This window comes from Pleurodeles waltl, chromosome 2_1 (genome assembly GCF_031143425.1).
Source record: "Pleurodeles waltl isolate 20211129_DDA chromosome 2_1, aPleWal1.hap1.20221129, whole genome shotgun sequence".
NCBI lineage: Eukaryota > Metazoa > Chordata > Amphibia > Caudata > Salamandridae > Pleurodeles > Pleurodeles waltl.
Window position 1 is genome coordinate 67,968,288 of NC_090438.1, and position 24,272 is coordinate 67,992,559.

General features: G+C 45.0%; 1 long non-coding RNA gene across 1 annotated transcript in view; it reads right to left on the reverse strand.

Moving 5' to 3' along the window:
• Positions 1-16,993: 16,993 nt before the first annotated feature.
• LOC138258381 (uncharacterized) overlaps positions 16,994-24,272 on the reverse strand; it is a 92,337-nt gene continuing 85,058 nt past the window's right edge. The window contains exon 3 of the long non-coding RNA XR_011198411.1: positions 16,994-17,750. This is a non-coding gene — a long non-coding RNA (uncharacterized lncRNA). The remainder of the gene's footprint in view (positions 17,751-24,272) is intronic.

A 24,272-nucleotide genomic window follows, 5' to 3' on the forward strand; every position in this document is an offset into this window, starting at 1 on the left:
TGTCATAGTAGGGTTTCAGGCGATTGACATGGAGCACCCTAAGGGGACTCCTGGCAGTGCCTAAGTCAACTAAGTAGGTGACTTCACCCTTCTTCTCAACAATTGTGTGGGGTCCACTCCATTTATCTTGGAGTGCTCTTGGGGCCATAGGCTCCAAGACCCACACTTTCTGCCCTGGTTGGTACTGAACCAAAACAGACTTCTGGTCATGCCATTGCTTCTGGAGCTCTTGGCTGGCCTTAAGGTTTTTACTGGCCTTTTTCATGTACTCAGCCATCCTTGATCTGAGGCCAAGTACATAATCCACATTATCTTGTTTTGGAGCTTTTAAAGGTTGTTCCCAACCCTCCTTGACAAGTGTTAGTGGACCCCTAACAGGGTGTCCAAAGAGGAGTTCAAAGGGGCTGAAGCCCACTCCTTTCTGGGGTACCTCCCTGTAGGCAAAAAGGAGGCATGGTAAAAGGATATCCCATCTCCTGCGGAGTTTTTCATGGAGTCCCATAATCATGCCTTTGAGAGTTTTGTTAAATCTTTCCACCAGTCCATTTGTTTGTGGATGATAGGGTGTAGTGAACTTGTAAGTCACACCACACTCCTTCCACATGGCCTTTAAGTAAGCAGACATGAAATTGCTTCCCCTGTCTGATACCACCTCTTTTGGGAAGCCCACCCTGGAAAATATTCCCAGGAGGGCCTTTGCCACTGCAGGTGCTGTAGTGGTCCTTAGAGGAATTGCTTCAGGATATCTTGTGGCATGGTCCACTACCACCAAGATAAACCTATTGCCTGAAGCAGTAGGAGTGTCAAGGGGGCCAACTATGTCAACCCCTACCCTTTCAAAGGGAACCCCAACCACAGGCAGTGGAATAAGGGGTGTCTTTGGAGTGCCACCTGTCTTGCCACTGGCTTGACAGGTTTCACAGGACTTACAAAATTCCTTTGTGTCCTCTGACATTCTAGGCCAATGAAACAAGGGAACAAGTCTGTCCCAAGTTTTCATTTGTCCCAAATGTCCAGCTAGGGTAATGTCGTGGGCTAGAGTTAGGAGGAACTTTCTGTACTCCTGAGGAATCACTAACCTCCTGGCAGTTCCAGGTTTAGGATCCCTTGCTTCAGTGTACAAGAGGTTGTCCTCCCAGTAAACTCTGTGAGAGTCACTGACATCCCCATTAGCTTGTTTGACAGCTTGCTGTCTTAGATCCTCTAGTGTGGGACAGGTCTGCTGTGCCACACTCAGCTCCTCCCTGGCAGGCCCCCCTTCACCCAAAATCTCAGCAGTGTCTGCTTCCAGCTCCTCTGGTGTAGGTTCTGCACAGGGTGGAAATTCTTCTTCCTCAGAAGTAGAATCCACTGTAGAGGGAGGGATAGTAGGAAGTGCTTTACTTCTACTAGCCCTAGTTTTAGGGAGCACTTGGTCCATTGTTCCAGGATCCAAGTCACCCTGTCCTTTTTGCTTTTTGGCCTGAGCCCTGGTTAATGCAAAAATATGCCCTGGGATGCCCAGCATTGCTGCATGGGCCTCCAACTCCACATCTGACCAAGCTGATGTCTCCAAATCATTTCCTAGTAGACAGTCTACAGGTAAATCTGAGGCTACCACAACTTTCTTTGGACCAGTAACCCCCCCCCCCAGTTGAGATTTACAACAGCCATGGGGTGGCTAAGTGTGTTGTTGTGAGCATCGGTTACTTGGTACTGGTGACCAAGTAGGTGTTGTTCAGGGTGGACCAGTTTCTCTATCACCATTGTGACACTGGCACCTGTGTCCCTGTAGGCCTGAACCTCAACACCATTTATTAGGGGTAGTTGCTTGTACTTATCCATGTTAAGGGGACAAGCAACCAAGGTGGCTAAATCAATAGCCCCCTCAGAGACTAACACAGCCTCTGTGGTCTCCCTAATCAGACCAACCCCAACTAAGTTACCAAAAGTGAGCCCAGCTACTCCCTTGGATTGGCTATTAGTAGGTTTGCTCCCACCACCACTGCTATTAGTAGGGACACTAGGTGTAGCAGTAGGGGTTGTAGTGGTAGGAGGCTTGGTGCTTTTTTTTGGACAACTGGGATCTGTTGTCCAATGGCCTTTTATTTTACATAAATAGCACCATGGTTTCTTTTCTTTGTTTTGATTAGAAGAGGATTTGGGCCCACCACCCCCACCAGAGTGTTTTTGTGGGCCTGATGAAGGCTCATTTTTAGATTTGTCCCCACCCTTGTCAGAAGACTTACCATCCTTCTTCTTGTTGCCATCTTTGTCACCCCCCGTATTAACTTTTCTGTTCACCCTTGTTCTGACCCATTTGTCTGCCTTCTTTCCCAATTCTTGGGGAGAGGTCAGATCAGAGTCCACCAAGTACTGGTGCAACAAATCAGACACACAATTATTAAGAATATGCTCTCTCAGTATCAAGTTATACAGGCTGTCATAATCAGTAACTTTACTGCCATGTAACCACCCCTCCAAGGCCTTCACTGAATGGTCAATGAAATCAACCCAGTCTCGTGAAGACTCCTTTTTGGTCTCTCTGAACTTTATCCTGTATTGTTCAGTGGTTAAGCCATAACCATCCAGGAGTGCATTCTTAAGAACTGTAAAATTATTGGCATCACTTTCTTTCACAGTAAGGAGCCTACCCCTACCCTTTCCACTAAATGATAGCCATAGCATAGCAGCCCACTGTCTTTGAGGGACATCCTGTACAACACAGGCCCTCTCAAGTGCAGCAAACCACTTGTTAATGTCATCCCCCTCCTTATAAGGGGGAACTATCTTGTGCAGATTCCTGGAATCATGCTCTTTTGCAGGATGACTATGGGGAATACTGCTGCCGCCACCATGGGTTTCAAAACCCAACTTCTGTCTTTCCTTCTCTAGTTCTAAGGACTGTCTATCCAAATCCAGCTGTTGCTTCTTAAGCTTCAGTCTGGTTTGTTCCACTCTCAATTTATTGAGCTCCCTTTCTAACAATCTGTCATCAGGGTGGGTGGGAGGGACATGTCTTGAAACAGAGGTATGATGAGAATTGACAGAAGGAGACCTATCCCTTACAGAAGGCACCCTAACAGCTTGGTTAACAGAAACATCACTTCTACTGTGGTGAGAAGGAATACTCTTGTTAAGATGTGAGACAACACTATCTGTATGGTGTGACTCTACATCAGTACCAACTATGCTAGGCTGTCTAGTAATGGGCAGGCTAGGAAGTTTCTTTCCTGAATCGTTTCCTAGGGGAGTCCCTGGATCAGATTGGGAACCATTAGCTACTTTTTCAACAGATGGGGCCCTTCTGGCCTTATCTTGTTCTCTAAGCATGTTAAGCAATAATTCCAAAGAAGGATTCTTCCCTACACTCAAACCTCTCTCTATGCAGAGACTCCTTGCTCCTTTCCAGCTAAGGTGATCATATGCAAGTTTGGACAGATCAACATTTTGGCCTGTGCCAGACATTTTTAGAAAGAGTTTAAGTGACAGAAAAAGAGAAAAAGCTTTTCAGAACTTTTTAGAAAGACAGAAAAAAACTTTTCAAACTTTTAAGAACTTTTAGAAAGTTTAGAGGTACTTTTCAGCACTTTAGAAAAGAGGTGAGAAAAGAAATGCAAAACTTTTTGGTTAGGTGTACATACACTGAACTTGTTTTGTATATTTTTCTCTTATGAAAAGTACAATGACAAAAGTGGTAAGTAGTCTCAAAGCACTTATCCCACCGCTGCACAACCAATGTAGGAGGCTGGACTGGCTTGTAGTGAGTACCAAGGGGTACTTGCACCTTGCACCAGGCCCAGTTATCCCTTATTAGTGTATAGGGTGTCTAGCAGCATAGGCTGATAGATAATGGTATCTTAGCAGAGCAGCTTAGGCTGAACTAGGAGACGAGTGAAGCTCCTACAGTACCATTAGTGTCATATGCACAATATCATAAGAAAACACAATACACAGATATACTAAAAATAAAGGTACTTTATTTTTATGACAATATGCCAAAGTATCTCAGAGTGTACCCTCAGTATGAGGATAGCAAATATACCCAAGATATATGTACACAATACCAAAATATGCAGTAATAGTATTAGAAAACAGTGCAAACAATGTATAGTTACAATAAGATGCAATGGGGACACATAGGGATAGGGGCAACACAAACCATATACTCCAAAAGTGGAATGCGAACCACAAATGGACCCCAAACCTATGTGACCTTGTAGAGGGTCGCTGGGACTATTAGAAAATAGTAAGGGTTAGAAAAATAGCCCACCCCAAGACCCTGAAAAGTGAGTGCAAAGTGCACTAAAGTTCCCCAAAGGACATAGAAGTCGTGATAGGGGAATTCTGCAGGAAAGACACAAACCAGCAATGCAACAACGATGGATTTCCAGTCGAGGGTACCTGTGGAACAAGGGGACCAAGTCCAAAAGTCACAAGCAAGTCGGAGATGGGCAGATGCCCAGGAAATGCCAGCTGTGGGTGCAAAGAAGCTGCTACTGGACAGTAGAAGCTGAGGATTCTGCAGGAACGACAAGGGCTAGAGACTTCCCCTTTGGAGGATGGATCCCCCACGCCGTGGAGAGTCGTACAGAAGTGTTTTCCCGCCGAAAGACCGCCAACAAGCCTTGCTAGCTGCAAATCATGCGGTTAGGGTTTTTGGATGCTGCTGTGGCCCAGGAGGGACCAGGATGTCGCCAATTGCGTCTGGGGACAGAGGGGGCGTCGAGCAAGACAAGGAGTCCTCTCAGAAGCAGGCCGCACCCGCAGAAGTGCCGGAACAGGCACTACGAAGTGGAGAGAAATGGTGCTCACCCGAAGTCGCACAAAGGAGTCCCACGTCGCCGGAGGACAACTTAGGAGGTCGTGCAATGCAGGTTAGAGTGCCGTGGATCCAGGCTGGACTGTGCACAAAGGATTTCCGCTGGAAGTGCACGGAGGCCGGAGTAGCTGCAAAAGTCGCGGTTCCCAGCAATGCAGTCTGGCACCACCAAACTTGGACTGAAGAGTCACTGGACTGTGGGAGTCACTTGGACAGAGTTGCTGGATTCAAGGGACCTCACTCGTCGTGCTGAGAGGAGACCCAGGGTACCGGTGATGTAGTTCTTTGGTGCCTGCGGTTGCAGGGGGACGATTCCGTCGACCCATGGGAGATTTCTTCGGAGCTTCTAGTGCAGAGAGGAGGCAGACTACCCCCACAGCATGCACCACCAGGAAAACAGTCGAGAAGACGGCAGGATCAGCGTTACAGAGTTGCAGTAGTCGTCTTTGCTACTTTGTTGCAGTTTTGCAGGCTTCCAGCGCGGTCAGCAGTCGATTCCTTGGCAGAAGGTGAAGAGAGAGATGCAGAGGAACTCGGATGAGCTCTTGCATTCGTTATCTAAAGAATCCCCAGAGACAGAGACCCTAAATAGCCAGAAAAGAGGGTTTGGCTACGTAGGAGAGAAGATAGGCTAGCAACACCTGAAGGAGCCTATCAGAAGGAGTCTCTGACGTCACCTGCTGGCACTGGCCACTCAGAGCAGTCCAGTGTGCCAGCAGCACCTCTGTTTCCAAGATGGCAGAGGTCTGGAGCACACTGGAGGAGCTCTGGGCACCTCCCAGGGGAGGTGCAGGTCAGGGGAGTGGTCACTCCCCTTTCCTTTGTCCAGTTTTGCGCCAGAGCAGGGCTGAGGGGTCCCTGAACCGGTGTAGACTGGCTTATGCAGAAATGGGCACCATGTGTGCCCATGAAAGCATTTCCAGAGGCTGGGGGAGGCTACACCATTTTCCAAAGGGAAAGGGTGTAACACCCTCTGTCAGAGGAAGTCCTTTGATCTGCCATCCTGGGCCAAGCCTGGCTGGACCCCAGGAGGGCAGAAACCTGTCTGAGGGGTTGGCAGCAGCTGCAGTGAAACCCCGGGAAAGGCAGTTTGGCAGTACCCAGGTCTGAGCTACAGACCTGTGGGATAATGGGATTGTGCCAACTATGCCAGGATGGCATAGAGGGGGCAATTCCATGATCATAGACATGTTACATGGCCATATTCGGAGTTACCATTGTGAAGCTACATATAGGTAGTGACCTATATGTAGTGCACGCGTGTAATGGTGTCCCCGCACTCACAAAGTCCGGGGAATTGGCCCTGAACAATGTGGGGGCACCTTGGCTAGTGCCAGGGTGCCCACACACTAAGTAACTTAGCACCCAACCTTTACCAGGTAAAGGTTAGACATATAGGTGACTTATAAGTTACTTAAGTGCAGTGTATAATGGCTGTGAAATAACGTGGACGTTATTTCACTCAGGCTGCAGTGGCAGGCCTGTGTAAGAATTGTCAGAGCTCCCTATGGGTGGCAAAAGAAATGCTGCAGCCCATAGGGATCTCCTGGAACCCCAATACCCTGGGTACCTCAGTACCATATACTAGGGAATTATAAGGGTGTTCCAGTAAGCCAATGTAAATTGGTAAAATTGGTCACTAGCCTGTTAGTGACAATTTGAAAGAAATGAGAGAGCATAACCACTGAGGTTCTGATTAGCAGAGCCTCAGTAAGACAGTTAGTCATAACACAGGTAACACATTTCAGGCACACTTATGAGCACTGGGGCCCTAGCTGGAAGGGTCCCAGTGACACATACAACTAAAACAACATATATACAGTGAAAAATGGGGGTAACATGCCAGGCAAGATGGTGCTTTCCTACAGGTATGCTGTCACCACAGTGATCAAGCCACTTAATTCCTGGTAAGGGCAGTAGCCTCTTCCATAACATGGGTAATGCTTGATGCCAGCCTTTCACCCGCATTACCATGAGACAGGCCCAGGTCATGGTGCACATGTATAATCTGTGCCCCCCCATGATCAAAAATCATTGCTATGGTCTTTTTTAGACCAATGCAGCTGGGGCACTCAGAAAGGGTGCACCCCATTCAGGGAACTTTCCCATCCCAACACGCCCTAAAACATCTAAAACTAGAAAAAAATGGGATCATTCAGGATAGAGGCATGTAAAAGTATGTTAAATACCCTTGTAGTACTGCTCCCACATTCATAAATGCTTTTATTTAGTTCAGGCTCTGTATTTAGCAAAGTTAACAGTACACCATTTAATCTATGGTCAGACCCTTAATACGAGCCAAAGTCCAAGCCCTATTTAGGATGGGACTGAGTGAATGGTGGTACCAAATTTTGTGTTCCTACGTTTTATTCGCATGTGCATAGTGACCACTATTGTGATAAAAACCTTTGTGAATCCGTCCCAGCGTTTTACCTTCTACTTAATTCAAAAGAAAAATAAATAAAGCCTTGCCTTTGGCCCAGTAGCGTTTTGAACTCTATAAAAATTGGGACTGCAGAGAAATATTACTCTATATTTCACTCAAGGGCTTTGGCAGTAGGTCTGCATCCCCACTCAAGTGAAATATGTGTGTACATTTCATTAGGCAGCGCACACAGCACTGTTTTCAGTGTGCAAGCCAAAACTATTTTTATTGTGTGAGGCGAAAATGTTCTGTCTTTTCTTGGCTGAACTTTGAATTGAGAAAGAGCCAGGAACTCTGCAGCCGCACTGCTTTCGCACTAAAACTATGGGCCTGATTTGGAACTCAGCAGACGGGTTACTCCTTCCCAGCGGTGATGGACATCCCGTCCGCCCAAATCTAAATCCCATAGGACATAATAGGATTTAGATGTCGGCGGACAGGATATCCCTCACAGTTGGGATATTGTAACCCATCAGCAGAGTTCTAAATCAGGCTCGTAATGCGAAACTACTGCTTGCGTGTGCATATTGCAGGTTCATGTTAGTAGGCCTGCAGATTCTGAAGCAGCATGTTAAGTATTTAGGGGGTTCTATGTTCTAGAACAGTGGTTCCCAACCTTTTGACATCTGTGGACCCCCACATTATCTTTACTGGAAACCGGAGACCCCAAATCAATCATTACTGGAATCCAGGAACCCCTTACGGAGTCAATACTGAAACCTGGGGATCTAATTTGTTAATATTATTTAATTTTCTAAGCAGTCGCAGACCCACTGAGGAGGCTTCGGGGACCCCCAGGGGTCCCTGGACCACAGGTTGGGAACCATTGTTCTAGAACACACGTAGCTTCACGTCTAATGCAAAGCATCGCCTGCTCCTCTTCTGGGTTCAAGGACAGAACAGTTTCTCTGCCCACTGGACCTATTGAGTTAAATTTGTTAATGGGCAATGGGCCTGAATTGGAACGCACACTCGTCATGGCCTTCGCTTCCACATATTTTTATAGTTCTTGGTAGACAGATTGCTAGGACTGGAGCTAGCTAGCCCAAATAAATGTGATGTAAAGTGAAGATAATGTGGAAGTAATTGTTAGGAAAGGCTAAGGCCATGTAAGAGTACACCTGAGGTGATGTGAAGGCCATGTCAGTGTTAATTGATAGGGAATGTAAAGGTCTTGTCAAATTAATTTTGAGGTCAAATAAAGGTCCTGTCGTGAAAATAATTGTTAAGGTGTGTAAAGGTCATTTCAAGGTAAATAGTGAGCGGAAGTAAAGTTAATGCAAGGTAATTTTTAGGGTGTGTAAGGGTCATGTCAAAGTAATTGATTGGGGATGCAAACTTAATGTCAAAGTAATTTTGAGAGGAAGTAATGGTTGTTTCAAAGTAATTGCTAAATGCGATATTAAAATAATTGTTATGGTATGTAAAGATAATAAAGTAATGTTTAGGGGATGTAAAGATGATATCAAAGTAATTGATAGTGGTTGTAAAGGTCAGGGCAAAGCAAAGTAATTGTGAAATCAAGTAAAAGTCATGTCAAAATAGTTGATATATCAAGATAATTGACATAGGATGTGAATTCCATGTCAAATGGACTGAGTGATGAGATCAAAGGCAGGCCATACCAAAATAATTGAGAGAGGATGTAAAGGTTAAGCCATAGGAACTGTCAGGGGAAGTAAAGGGCATGGCAAAATAATTGTTAGATAACGTAAAGGTTATCTCTAGGTAGTTGGTATGGGCTTTAGATGTTATGTAAAAGTAATTGCTAGTTGACGTAAATGTTCTGATAAAGTAATTATATAAAAATGATATCAAAATAATTGAGAGCTGAATGTTCTGTCACAGTATTTATGAGGTGAAGTAAAGGTCATGTAAAATTAATTGTTAGGATATGTGAAAAAAAACCTTTAGTCTAGGAGGATAAAAGTGTAGTCATACAAATTAGAGTACACTGTTCCAAAATATTCTAGCATTTTAGAGGACCTGGAGTCTCAGGAGCAAGAACCCTGAAGCATCACAATGGATGACTGGCATCATCATCGGGAGATGCTCCTCGCCAGGCCGGCGCTGCAACGCCTGACAGGCTCCCCGAGGGGGGCTCTATGCCGTGCTGTACTGATAGTACTTGATGAATTATACTATCTAAGCTTGGTTACCTGCACCCAGGCACCAGCATAGGTTGGAGAGAAAAGAAATGTGTGTAAAATTGGTTATTCATCACCAAAACATCATAATTTTTATCTGTATAAGGTGGATGAAGACCAAGATTAAAAATAACGTGAAAGTAATACCAGAGTGTAATGCTCAGTAACTTTAAAAAACAATGAACTTGAGGGGACTATCAATTATATAGTCCCTCTAAACCAGGGTCAACATGTTTCGCGTCCTTGCGGTCCACCCGGATCCATTGACGCTTCATCAGGACCAAAATCATAAAGAACCTCTTCTCCAAAACATATAATAACAAAAATAGACAACCCTAACTTAGGATTGAAAACCGTCACTTACATTGAAGTCAACTGGTAAAGTCAGGTCACCCATCCCCACATTGAGATCGGGCTCCTTGGGACGCACGTTCTAAGGACTCACATAAACAAATTTAGTTGATGGTCCTATGCTCTGGACCTACCCTCTAGACGGCGCCCCGCGTTAAGTGATCTCATCTAATAGATGGCAAATCTAAGGAGTCAAGTGTTTGGAGAAAATGTTTGAGTGAAGACTACTGTCTTTAAGAGCGTAAGACCCTCATCCCAGTCATGGTTGGGTGGTTCTTCACTGGACCTCACCTGTGCTAATGGTGGTTTAGCACAAGTAGGCTCGCCTCAAGGATTTTTGTGGAGCTATATTTGTAGTATGTGACGGTCCCTGTGAAGATGACTTATGTCATTAAAACACTCTTGATGCAATCTTGATGCAAAGAAAGGGAATGGGATCAAACGGAGAGCACCCACTGGTAGATAAAGACAGCAAGGGAGATAATTCTACCCCAAGTGGGGTCAACATGTTTCCCCAAGAGGTCAGAAGGATTTTTCCAGGATGTTTATCCCAGAAGGGATTTACGCTAGATATCCAATGTTAGATATGAGTTGGATGGTGCATATGTATAGTGGAAATGTAAAATTAAATTTGAAATGTGAAAATATCAACAAGTGTGGTATTACAGAACCAGGGGCCAGATGTAGCAAACGTTTGCGACTCGCAAACGGGCCGATTCGCAATTTGCGACAGTGCAAAATCGGAAATGGGATGCAAAAAGCCCATTTCCGACTCGCAAAAAGCGATGGGACCCGTTTGCGAGTCGCATCCGTTGCGACCCCATTTTGCGACACGCAAATTGCAAGTCGCAATTTGCGAGTCGCAAACCTTATGCAATTGCAACTCGCAAATTGCGACTAGTCGCAAAAAGCCCAGTTTGCAAATCGCATTTACCACTAACTCAGAGCAGGTGGTAACCATTACCAAAGTATAAAAGGAGACCCAGAAGGCATCTGGGTCACTCAAGATGGCGGACATATACCTGATAGCAGTGAGGAGGAGAGTCTACGCAGCCCAGCAGAGGAGGAGGAGGGGCCACAGACAGGAGAAGATATATAGAACAAGGCAGACCCTTTTCCAGCAAACTGAAGAGGAGATCTATGATAAATACCGCCTTAGCAGCGCTGCCATTCTAGAATTAATAGATTTACTCAAACCACAGCTAGAACACAAGACTCTGCGTGGCTGCGCCATCCCTACGCATGTGCAAGTACTATGCGCACTGCACCTCTTGGCCTCAGGGAGCTATCAGGGGGTCATTGCCGTGGCAGGTGGGGTATCCCAAAGTGCAGTGTCAAGGTTCCTCAGGGCATTCCTAGATGCCTTAGTAGCGCACAGGTCTCAGTTCATATACTTACCAAGGAATGAGGCAGAAATTAACAGCACCAAGCTGGACTTTTACCGCATTGCCCACTTCCCCCATGTCATTGGATGTGTAGATGGGACACACATTCAAATATGCCCCCCCGCTAATCTGGAACATATTTTCCGCAACAGAAAGTGTACCCACTCACTCAACATACAGGTTGTTTGTGATGCCCATTACGTCATCAGGGACATCGTAGCTAAGTTTCCAGGCAGTACCCATGACTCATCCATTTTTAGACATAGTGGGATACATCAACGCCTGGAACGTGGGGAGTTTGGAGACGGATACCTCCTAGGTAGAGCTGCATACACCTTGCAGACATACACACAGGTCACTGTGCACGACTATCTGGACTTACTAACAGTGTACTTTTGTGCCCAACAGGTGACAGTGCATATGCTCTAAGGCCATGGATCATGACTCCATTTTTAACACCCAGCAATGATTCAGAGAGGCAATACAACAGTGCGCATAAGAGGACCAGGAACCTCATAGAGCGCACCTTCCGACTCCTGAAGGCAAGATTCCGATGCCTCCACCGCAGCGGAGGCGCCCTCCAATTCACCCCCATTACCGCCTTCAAAATTGTGGTCGCATGCGCCATCCTCCACAACATAGCCACCAGACGTGGGCTACCTCTCACCCCTGCAGACCCAGATCCTGATGAGGAAGAGCAAGAACAACCACACCGCCATCATGGGGATAGGAGTCTAGCTAATCAAGGCAGACTGAGATGGGAACACATTGCAACGCAATATTTTGGACGGTACGTGTAAACTCCCACCATACTCACCCATTAACCAAACACTCCTTTTGTTAAGTGGAAGAAAAATAACTGTTTTAATAATGTAATGCATGAACTATATATAAGATGAAATTGTCCATGGGCAGGGAAATGCCAACCACTCATGTGGCACATTAAAGCCATGTGCCACATTTGTTTGTCCGGGCTGTTGGCTAACTTCTCCTGCCCCTCCTGCCAGCCTGGCTGGTCCCAGCCGCATCTATGGTGCTCTGCCTCCCACTCCTTAGCACCCTACTGTCAGTGGCAGATACACTGCTCACTGTGGAGCCCTCTTCACTATCTTGGGGTGTTTCCCCGGTGGCCCTCGACATCTCACGTGTCTCCATTAGTTCTATGATATGTGTGAGACGTCCCAGGCCCCTGGCAACATCCCCAGCAAAATGGCCCATCTCAATTTGCAGGCCAACTGTCCTCCTCGACAGGCCTGTTGTGTTGATGGCTAGCCTGCCGATTGATGTGGCCATCCTGTCCAGTCTTAACATAATCTGCCGATCCCTGCGCCGCCCAGCCTCTGCCTGACCCAGCAGTCCGGCCGCCAGTTCCCTGATGGCAGAGGCAATGTCCCCATTGTTCTGGCACATCAGGTCCATCCGCCTGTTGAGGTGCCGCATGCTTGCATGGTTTTGTCTTTCAATGCGGTGCAGCACCCCACTGATCCTGCCCAATATTGTGTTCTGCAGGCGCTGACCCCGCAGCAGATGTGCCTCACTGCTGGTTGGAGGATGAATCCGGAAATCAGACGCTCTTGCCCTGCGACGCCTGCGCAGTGGTGGCTGCCCTGTCCTCGCACCTGTATCCTCCCTGGCTGTTGCTGGGGCAGCAGGCGTTACAACTGCAGGAATGCTGCTGACTGTGCATGTGGGGGTGCTGGAGGGTCCTGGGGTGTCCTCCTGGGCCTGGGTGCTTGGGGTGTAGGGGGTGTCTTGCTGGAGACCTGTGGGACATGGGGAACACACTGTCAGTGTCTAGTATCTTTGCACAATTCCTAATAAACATTTGCCTATGCACTGCCTATTGGACTACATTTCCCATAATGCATCATTCTGGCTTTTTCTACCCTGAAATGGAGCTAATTTGGTTGTGCATGCACATGTGTACATGGTGGGTGGGGTATGACATTGATAGGGGTACAGGCTTATCACATGGTACTCACCGGTTGATGTGCTGGGCTCTGAAGTGTCCAGGTCCCCAAATCCACACACTGCCTCCGGCTCAAAGGTTTGCTCAATCCTGTCTTCAAGGGGTGTGGGTGGTGGCACAGATGATGGTCCCCCTCCAGTGCCTCTCATCTCCCGGAGCCTTTCTGCCACCCTCTCCTTGGTCCGGGAGCGGAGGTCATACCACCTCTTCCTTATGTCCTCAATTGTCCGGTGGCTCACCCCCAGGGCATTGATTTTCTCTTGCATTTCCTGCCAGATTTTCTTTTTGGTGGCCTCTGGAACAGTGAGGGCAGCTCTCCCAAAGAGCTCATCATGGTGCTGACAACATTCTTCGGTCAGCACCTCAAGCTCCCTCTCAGAGAATTTAATTTTCCTTTTTCGGGGGGTTCCCTCCATGGCTGCTGCAGCTAGCTCAGTGTGCAGACTGGCAGTTGTAAAAGGGTGTGGTCCAGCCTCCTCCCAGGTGTATTTGTTAACTTCCTGGCTGTGATGTCATCATCATGTGCCAGGAAGTGTTTCCAGCGTGTTTTGGTGTGCTTTCTGGAGTGTTCTGCTGCACCTGCAAGCAATTTTGAGGCAATTCGCAATTTGCGACTCCAACTCGCTAATTGCGAGTTCGTTTTTGCACACTCACAAACAGCGACCTCGCAATCTGCGGACTCGCACACAGCGTTGCGAGTCCGGCTGCGAGTCGCAAAATCGGATCGCTTTTTTTTCTGGCATTCCAATTTGCGACTCGCATTTTGCGAGTCGCATCAACTCACAAAATGCGAGTCGCAATTTTTATTTTTGCTACATCTGGCCCCAGATACTTTCCAGTACTTTTTCAATATGCAATTCAATTAATTCTAGTAGGCGTAAGTCCTAAAATGAAAATAAAACACAATACAATGAAGTAATGGACCCCTATTAACCGAAAATGTTTTAGGTTAATGCGTTTTGCTTTCGCTACCCTGTTTTTGTGGAACCCATTATTGTTGGCATTATGACTCTGTGCACTTTATCCCTGCTAACCAGTGATAAAGGGTTTGTGCTCTCCCTTAAACATGGTAAAGTCGGTATAGTAGATATATTTAATTTACATATAACCCCTTTGCATATGGTACTACATATGCCTGGGTCCTCTGAATTAAATGTTACAAGTGAGCTGCAGCACTCATTGTGTCACACACTAAAGTACCACCTGCAAAACATCTCACATTTTAAACTGCCATTTCGACAAAATAAACCTATTAGATTCCTTTTTACTTCTTATACGTCATCCCCAAGGTAGGCCCTAAATGCTCTTAAGGCAGGGTGCATGGTATTTAAAAACTAAGAGGTATGTACTTAAGTTTTACATGTCCTGACAATGAAAAACTCCTACAGTTGTTTTCAATGTAGCAAGGCAATCCTCCCAGTCAGTGGGTTACCTTATTACACTTAATAAGTGATAACTTCAGATTGGGAGCAGATAAAAAAATACTTCTTCCACTCATTTGAATTGTAATTTAAAACCATCTTCATTGGTAAAGTCAGATTTCACGTTAGCATTCTAAAAATGTCACTTTTTCCAGCCTAAGCCAAATGTGCCTTTCTACCAGTGTCTAGGGTCACCTGACTGTAATGGCTATGTTGAATAAAACAGGGAATAAAACGGCCTTGGGTGTGGGGAACAGTGTGCCTCTCCTGAGCTAGCTGGTCTGAGGGGAATAACCAGAACCAGTTTAGGGGTAAACATAGAGTGGGACTCCCACACACAGTCTGGCACCAGATATAAAAGTGGCACCCTCAGAACCTCTCATCAAAAAATGTGTGGACGTGTGAAAGAATCCGAAAAAGGGCTGCCCTGCTGTCTGAAGAAGAAAGACTGGATGTGCTTGCCATCAACCCAGCATCCAGAGAAGTGACTCTAATGGTCAGTTGACTGACCTCCTGTTTGAGCTACAGTGACACAACAGAAACTACTGGTCCTGCCTGAGCCCTGCTGCTGGCTGGAGTGAGTTGTGATCCACAAGAGGTGCCCAATGAACTCCTTATGGCTTCTGCCAACAAGAAGCTCCAGCTGAGGCTCCTCGCATGAATTTGGACTGTGTGAGAAGGTAAACTCTTCAGCAGGATGAACCTGGTCGCTGTATCCAACCTGCGCTCCATAGCACTCTGTCTGAACTTGTGAGTTTGACCCAGTGCAGCACAACCAAATAAACGTTAATGGCATGTTGTCATTTTTGGCGCTATTTTCACCTGAAACTTTAAAACTTCATAATTCCTGTTTACAGGTTGGATTTTTGTGTTCTGGTGTCATTTTCTGTATTAAAATAAAATTACTCTATTTGCAAAAATTGGTTTGGGATTTTACTTGTGTTGTGTTTTTACTTTATTACTGTTTTACTTTATTACTGTTTATAAATGCTGTACAAATTGCCTCTAAGTGAAACCTGACTGCTTTTGTGGCAAGCTACCAGAGGGTTAAGCACAAGTTTATTAAGTGACTTTTGTGGTTCACCCTGACAAGGTTTGCATTTATTATTTGGGTGGGGCTCTCACCCCTCCCAACTAGTAACTCAGGGGTATATTTACCAATGTGTTGTGTCACCCTTGCTCCATGCAAGGGTGTGAAAGTGCAACGCAAAAGTAAGATTTATCAAGCCTTGCAAGGCAACCTCGAGTGGCCCTGATAGGCTTGATAAATCTAGAGTAACTCAACAAAGAGCAAATCACAGCGTTGCGTTACTCTTCCCCAGGAATGCGTTCTATGGGTATGTGTTGCCATTCACTCACCCATGGATTTGGGCGCATTGTCAACACAGGTCAACTTGGGGATGTGTCAAAATGCTACACCTCCCCATGGGAGGTGCACCGAGGACAGATATCTTTAATTCTCCTTGTTTCCTCTAAGTGTGCTGAATTCTGCTGTATTCACAAGTCTGGATGTTACTCCCTATTCTGGAGAAAAGAACTGGTATGCAGGGGAGTAACTGAGACCTCCGCAGCACCATGGTTTGGGTAAGCCCCCAGGTTACCCATACTGGACAGGGTCCCCTCAGCCCCTACTGATGTGAGTATGGGCTCTTCAGCATAACTTGCAAAGGGGCCCCCTCACATTTGGTTATGCCACTGCCGGTACCCACCCTTTATCCACTGAGAGATAATGGATGGAAATCATTCAATAAAGGCTCAGTGCCTCCTTGTGGAGATAATGGGGGCCTCGTAGTAAGGTGGTGGCTTTGGCGCCAGATGATAGATAACAGTTCACCCCAGAAATGTTGCAACGTGGTTCACATGGGTCCCTGAGAACTCAATGACCAAAACAACGATCAAAAAACAATAAAATGCAGTGGAGGCAAAGCAAACACCGAGCTGACTTGAAATCAGTCACGACTTTGACCTTACAAAATTGCAGGTCAAGATAGTTTTGGTCCTGTGGCTCTTTATAGAATGGTAGGGTATTCGGTTTGAATTTGGAAAAGAGTGAATCATCCCAAGCTTCTCTCATGTTACTTGGTTTCAGCCAATAGGAGCAGAAAATCAGAACGTGACATGAAGGAGAACAGAATTGGAAAAATAGAAAAATAGGAAGTGAGTGATGGAAGCTTAGAGAGTGAAGGGCAGGATTACTGAATGTGAATCACAGCATGTCAGAGACAGATTCATAGAAGGAGACAGAGAAAGAATTAAAATGTAAGGGACAGAGGCAAGCAAAGTGATGGCTGGAAAATGGCATGTTAAAGACAGAGGCCTCTCCTGCCAGGGATCATAGCAACAATGCAACAATTAGCAGTGAAAACATTAATAGATAAGGGTATAGAATGAGAGGGCGAGAGACAGATTAATGGTGAATTCAGTAATGATAGATTTAATAAAATTGGCATGTTAACGACAGATGTAAGCATGAAAAAGCTTTACCTTGTGAGGATTGCTTCCTTATATTTTATTCAAAGATCAAAAGCCAAAACCGTTGATCATCAAAAAGTTGATTTCAAGTTCATGTTATTTATTTCAGTACCGTGATTATTTGGCATTGTGTCATTGTAACCATACACAGAAGAACATTACTTTATGTCAAATGCATACAGATGTATGTGAATGTGCCACCAGTGGGGAAAAAACAAGCATTTGAAATGCAGTGGATCTCGCATTTGCTCGAGTTAAAGCTATTAGCATTGTAAATCCCTAACTGGACTTTTCTTGCCATGTGGGGGGGGACGAAGGGGCACGAAAGAAAGAAAAGGGGAGGAAAGGAGAACAAGTTTAGTACAGCGAGCAGTCCCGCTCTGAAGCGCCATGAGCGCAACTGAAAAATAAAACAAACAATATCAAGTTGTTTTGTTTTTCAGTCGCGCTCATGGAGCTTTCAGGTTTTATACAGCAGTAACTCGATCGGCAGTCCCGCTCTGTAAAACTTGAAAGTGCCATGGAGGCAGGAAACAAAAAATAGTCAAACCAAACAACAGAAAAACAATCCAGGCGTGATTAAACTGTACTTGGCTGGTGCTCATCAGCCAAGAACAGGAAGTGACGTATCGGCTGCCACACCATTTAGGAGGCATCAAAACAAGAGCAACACTGCCTTCAGTCTATGGTAGGCGGGAGGCAGCGGCTGGTGGGAGCAAAGTCCTTTACTCATTCCAACAGGTCTTGCAGACAGTGCATGCGTGATGTCTAGACTCGACCTAAAAAACAAAAACACAAAAAACAAAATGCCAGTTCTGAAATTATTGAGTAGTAATTCGAGTAGTTTCTCTGCCCATCAGTTTAGACTCTCCACTTTAGTACATTTAATCTTGGGGCCAGGGAGGCTAATATGTAGGGTGGGGTTGGGGGGTGCTTTCAGGCAAAATAAATTTTAAGGAGGCTCGTGGGTTATTTGATCATTAATATTGGTTATTTGATCATCAATATATTCCTTCTCACATGTGGCACTCCACCATTTGTTGATGCGTTTCGATCACACCAATTAAAGGGTCTGCTCAGAACCGGGTTGCCACCTCTTTCAAATTGGATAGCGGATTGTCTGTTTTAAAGAGGACATGGTACGCATCTGTTAAAGCAAGTTGGTAATCCTAGTTTTTTGGCCTGAGCTGCCCACTCAAGTCAGCACTTTCTCCCCTTCAAAATTACTACTTTTCAACCATTCCTGGAAATACTTGGGGAATCTATAACTTTCGTCAAAATATTTCAGAACTGGAGTTGCAGTACTAAATTAACCTCCTGGAATATTTGGGGGCAGTTGCTTTCCCCCCAGATATTCTAGGATTGGAGTTAGAATAGTAATTTTTACCTTCTAGTGTGTGCCATACCTACTGCTGCCTTGAGGGCGTAGATCAAGGTACGAAATATGAAGGAGCATTAAAGTTGTGGTGTCTGGGCCTCCATTCTTTTGGGCTCTTTGTTTTCATGTGTGGCCAGTGAGTGTTGGCACCTAGGACTAGCTTTTTCTCAACTCTCTTTAGGAGCGGTCATTGGTGTTCAGGGCTTTATTTGTAAAATAATGAGTACCAGTACCCAAAGTGCTGGTCAGACACTTGTGTCCGGCACTGTAAAATGTCAGCGTGCCTAATAACACTTGTGTGTAGTCCTGAGTCAACACCAGGCCTCTTTAATCTCCTGCCAGACACTCCTTCCCCTTTATCTTACTCTTTCAGGTTTCTGCTTTCTTTCCTGGCAAGGGAATTTCTAACTTTGTATTCCTCTTTGTGTGTTTTTCCCTCTTTTGCTAACTGGAAATGTCTAATGAGAAACAAATAAGTGCTGGTCTTCAAAAATGAGTGGCTGTGGCCCAATTGTTGCAGTGAAAGACGTGCTAATGTCAATAGTGGTAATGCTTATAATTGCACTTATGTAAATCAGAATGTCACCTACATCTATCATGTCCTTATGAGACACCATAAGTCAATCTACAATGGTCCAAAGGTCAACCGCTGAGCTAGAAGAAAGCCAGAGGATGTTCTCTGGGTGACAGGCTCCAATTAGGGAACGGTTCTAGGGTGTGATAGCATTGGTTAATTGTTGGCTGGTTTTGGTTGTGGAAGTCATGACAAGAAGGGGTGAGTGGTAGTGTGGCACAGGGCAGGCGGTAAAGGCAGAACTTAGAGAACCCACGAAGATGGAGCTGTAACTCCTTCAGGATTGTTATAGGAAAGTTGGGAACCATTCACAGTTCTTATCTTTAATGTAAGGGAATTAATTCCTCTGCTACACTGTCACATGGGTACGCCAAGCTAGAAGAAGTCAAGACAGAGATTATGTTTGGTAATCAGTCGTGGATGTCATTTAATGGTGGCCGGGGGCTGCAAACCCTAGGTTGCCCTTTGCAAACTCTAGGACTGCCTTTGCGACCTCTGGGATCAGAGTTTGGAAAATCAGTGTGAAGAATGGGGCAGATCATCCTACTGTGATTCTGGGCTCTGTCCTCATTGTTTGCTGTCCATTTTTATAGTATTCTATTAGTGAATAACAGTATTATTCACAATTAGCTGGAACGCATCCTTTGGTGGCAGCAGAAGTAAGTAAAAAATGCTTTTAAATGTACGTTGTCTGCATGCTTGTGGGTAGATGTGCGTGTCTGTAAAGGTGTTGATGGGTGAAAGTGAGTGAGAGTCAGTGATGGCTAGTGAGTGAAAATGTGTGTGATTGACTGTCAGTGAGTACAAGAAAGCGTGAATAAAAAACAATACCTTTGACTGCAAGTGAGAGTGGTTGAGTGAGAATGAATGTGTAAGAATGAGTGTGAGGGAGTGTAGAAAGTGAGAGAGGATGAGCGAAAGTGAGTGACAGTGTGAATGTGTGAGGCAGAGAGAATGAGAATAAATAAGAATGAATTACTAAACATAAGAGCAAGTGAGGGTGAGTGAAGAATATATTAGCAAGAGAGAGTTTGAGCGAGAGTGACTGAATGAATAAATGATTAAGAATCAGTGAGTCAAACTGAGAGTTTAAGTGAAAGTGCGTGTGAGTGAGTTATAGTGAGTGCAAGGGGGTGAGAATGAATGAGTGAATGCCAAGTGGGTGAGAAAGAATGAGTGAGAAAGAATGAATGTGAATGAGTAAATGTAAGTGAGCATGAGCGAGAAGGCAATGTTATGGTTGTGAGTCTGTCATTCTCCCCGGCATTTGGAAGATATTTCTTGGCTGCAAATGAACCCATACATAATATTGGTGCTGGCAAACTGGAGGGAATTCTTCGCCCAAATGACATCTGTGATGAAATTGTAGCAACTCCTATGGCAAACAAATGCTGCCTGTATATTGGAGGAAATTATTGGAATAATGGAGGAGAACCATGGCATATGGGAGTGAGGCAATCCTGACCCTTTTAGTGCCTCTGGTTTGCTGATTGTAGCATCTGGGGGCAGATTTGTAGGTACTCTTGTCAGTGTTGTCCTGACTTTGTCTACATCTGTGTTCAAGTTGCTTGCAATGGCGTTTTTGAGCCTGAACTCTTCCATGTAATAGCTTCTGAGATCTTGCTCTATGGGTTCTGGCCCTGAGTGCTGGCAGGGAGTGGACAGGCACTGTGGCCACTATTAAGTGAAGACAGTTTTAGAGGGAACTCAGTGAAGTCACTTCCTGTGCAGATGGATGATGGGCAATCCTGTGATGTCACCTCCTGTGCTAATGGATGATGGGAAATCCAGTGATGTCACGCCTTGTGCATATGGATGATAGGAAAATCCATCTGCATCCATCCTTCCTTAGTAATAAATCCTTTCACCCTTGTCCTATACAACAAATGTAAATATCTGGAATCCTGCCACACTGCTCATCAGCGCTCTGCATTAGCCTGAACTTGCCGTTTGATCTTCCTCCAGTCCAAAAATCCCTATCTGGCATCCTACCTCTCTCCCACACTACACACTATGCATTCTCCCCTTTTACTCGTACCCCTGTGAAAAGCTATACAATACACTATATGGTGTACTGCCACTCTCCCACACATTCATCTTTGAATTACGTTCCCTCACTATTTTCCCTCCTATCAGAAACCCCTCCCTGGCCCCCTAAGATCTTCTGGTGTAGGTGATGACTTTCAGGGTAAAGTTAACTGATTCCAGGAGTGAGTGGGCATAAACTTTGTAGTCACTTGTGTTTGCAGGTTGATGAGTTTGTGCTTACAAGGTTTTATAAGGAAGTTCATAAAGTAGCAGTACTGTGGTTTGGTGTATTTTGGTTGACAGCAGTAGGTGGTTGTTGTGTGGGGCTTAATGATGGAAGCATGATATGACAAACCCTATAAGATGTCACATTTAAGGCCTGCATTGTTTAATTGAGAATGTGTGTATTTTTAGTGTTTGGTCATAGGAACTCAAAACCTAAGAAAACCATATTGTTGGAGCCCTTGATGGATGAGCTGCTAATGGGGTCGGTTGGCTTGCAATAGCGACATAAAGGCTTTTCTGGGGGAAGGCGGTCTGCACATCTTGCGATATGCGATGATAAAAGGTTGAAATATCTTGTGAGCATCTCCATCAATTTGATGGTTGAAAGTTCCTACAGGGTGCATAACCTGAAAGTTTTATGAGTGAATGTGACATCATGGACCTATGCCGTTTCTATGACTCCTTACCTCTAAATGGTCTGAAAAAGGGGCCACTTAGAATAAGATTTGCTGGTGCCACCAAACATGGCACTGTTGATAGTGCAATGCTAGGCCTCTTAGGTGAGTCAGCGGTGGTCGTGACCAGGAAAAAATAAAAAACTACGATGTACAGCTAGAGTCACAAACCCTGGATGGATAAGTAGGAGCTTCTCACACAAAGGTGAGGAAGTGGAATAAATGTATGCACTGGGGAACTGGAAGTATCTCTGGTGAACACTCAAGGTGAAAAAGCTCATTACCTGGTGTGTGCAAATTCCCCCTCTTTTTACAAAGAGAGATTATTTACATGTAGAAAACAATACTTTAAGAAATATTTTCAATTATTTTTGTGTAAATTATATTGGCTTTTTGTTAAGCTTTGTTTCAATGTGCTGTTTGTACAAAACTGAGATGCCCTTTGGGACTGAGTTTTCAACACTGAGTACTGAAGACGCCGCATTGGTCCACAACTCATCTGTACTCACTGATGGAAGAACATGGCTCCTGGAGGTCAGCCCGACACTCCCACTGGCGCCTGTGAGGGGGGTTACGCACAGTTGAAACCTTTTTAATGTCATTGGATCCACATTTCGGGGGCGGCACACCCTATCTACTTACCACACTGCGAGAACCCATTATAGTCCAGCTAATGTCATCTTTAGTTTACAGCATGCCTCCTTGCCAGCACCTAACTTTGCTGGTCAGGCCAGCGCCTGTTTACCTTTTACGGAAAACAACATTACTTTTTAAAATCGTTTTTGTTCTCTTTTCTAATAAAAGAGATTAAGTCTAATTTCCCTTGTTTCGTATAAAATGTGAAAAACCACTAAACTTGCATTAGATCTGCTGTAATTTATAGAACAGTTACATCCTTTCTGTACCATCATTAATTTTTTCCAAATGTTATATAAATATATTTTATTAAATTGGATTGCTTTATCTGCCATTTTAATATTATTGGTCTAGCTTAATTTTATTCTGCAATTTCTCTAGAAACTGTAGGCTTCATACAACAGACTGACTTTCAGGACTTCTTCACTGTTGCCTCCTTTTTGGGGTCATATGAAATTCTTTTATTGGGGAGTACCTTGGGCTTTCCACAGTGTGGCAAGGTTGATTATGTGAATATGCCTCGCCGATGTTTCGTTGATGTCCTTTGTCACCTTTCAAGATGACCCAACATATTTAAGGCTAGATGTCACCTCCAAAGCACGACCCCATAAAACCTGACCCAAAATCACTCCACTGACTTCCGCTGGATATTCAGATAAAGTCGGAAACGAAATCCTATGCACAGTACACAAGTTCACTGTGACATGGTTTCAGATATTTTTTTTATAAACTAATTAAACAAGCATTTGCAATGCACTAGAGTCTCGCATTTGTCCGAGTTACAGCTATTACCAGTTGTAAACTCCAAATCGGATTTTTCTTGCCACATTAAAAGAAAAAAATAGCACGATCGCGCTTCTACAGTTCACTCGTAATGAAACCTATCGGCAAAAGTGCAATTATGTACGTAACCGGCAAGAGTGCAATTAACTATGTAACAGGGTCGATATTACGCAAATGCGACTTCTGCAGTAGTCCACAAACCTGATGGGAAACAGCGAGCCTTGCATGTTTTCAGTACTTGGTCGCTGCGCTCGATGAGGGCTAACCACTGGAAAAGGCATGACCTGTGCGTGCCTTCCACTAATGAAGGCAAGCAGTTTTTAACAGGCAAGTCCATGAACCAATGAAAGACACTGACGTGACGAGAACGGGGCTCCGAGCCCTTTTCTAACTCCTAAAGCGTCTCGCAAGCGGAACGCATGCGCAAGATCATGCGACGCAGGCTCGACCCTAAAAAGGCACCACTGTTAAATGTTCAACCTGACACACCATTATGTGAGACGATTAACAAACGTCCCAGAAACAAGGTGGCAGGAGCCTGTGAGTTGAGGGCTCTAAAATGTGGAATGGGCCGACTCCTGTACTGTTCAGGGAAGAACACAATTACATACGGTTCAAGAAATGTCTAAAAAGGAAACCTTGTTCTAATCTCCTCTTAGTCTAGGGGCAAATGAAGTACTCAACTCACGGGTTCCACCCACACTCAACTGGAATCTAGTCACTGCCTTCACAAACACTGTTCTTGTTCTGCACTCCATTGTGTTCTGCGTTTGTGTTATTGTGTGTTTGTGTGAGTGTGTGTACGAATGTGTGTAAATATGTGTGTGCATGTGTCTGGGTGTGTATGTCACTGTGTTTGAGTGTGTTGCTGTGCGTTTTTGTGGGTTTTTGACTATGTATGTTTCTCTGTGTGTCTGGGTATGTTTATGCAAGTCATGGATGTGTAAGTGAATGTGTATGTATCTGTGTGTGAGTGAATGTGTGTCTACCCGTGTGTGACTCTGTGTGTGTCTTTGGATCAGTATGTGACTGTGTGCCTGTTAATGGCTTGCATGTCCATGTGCACGCTTGTGTGTGTCTTTGTTTATTTGTGTTTGTCTGTGTGTGTGTATGTGATTGAGTCTGTCTTTGTGTGTATGTCTAGGTGTGTTTGTGTGTCTGGGAGTGGGTGTTTGTGTGTGTTGTGACTGTGCCTGTGTTCATGTGTGTAGTGTCTGTGTGT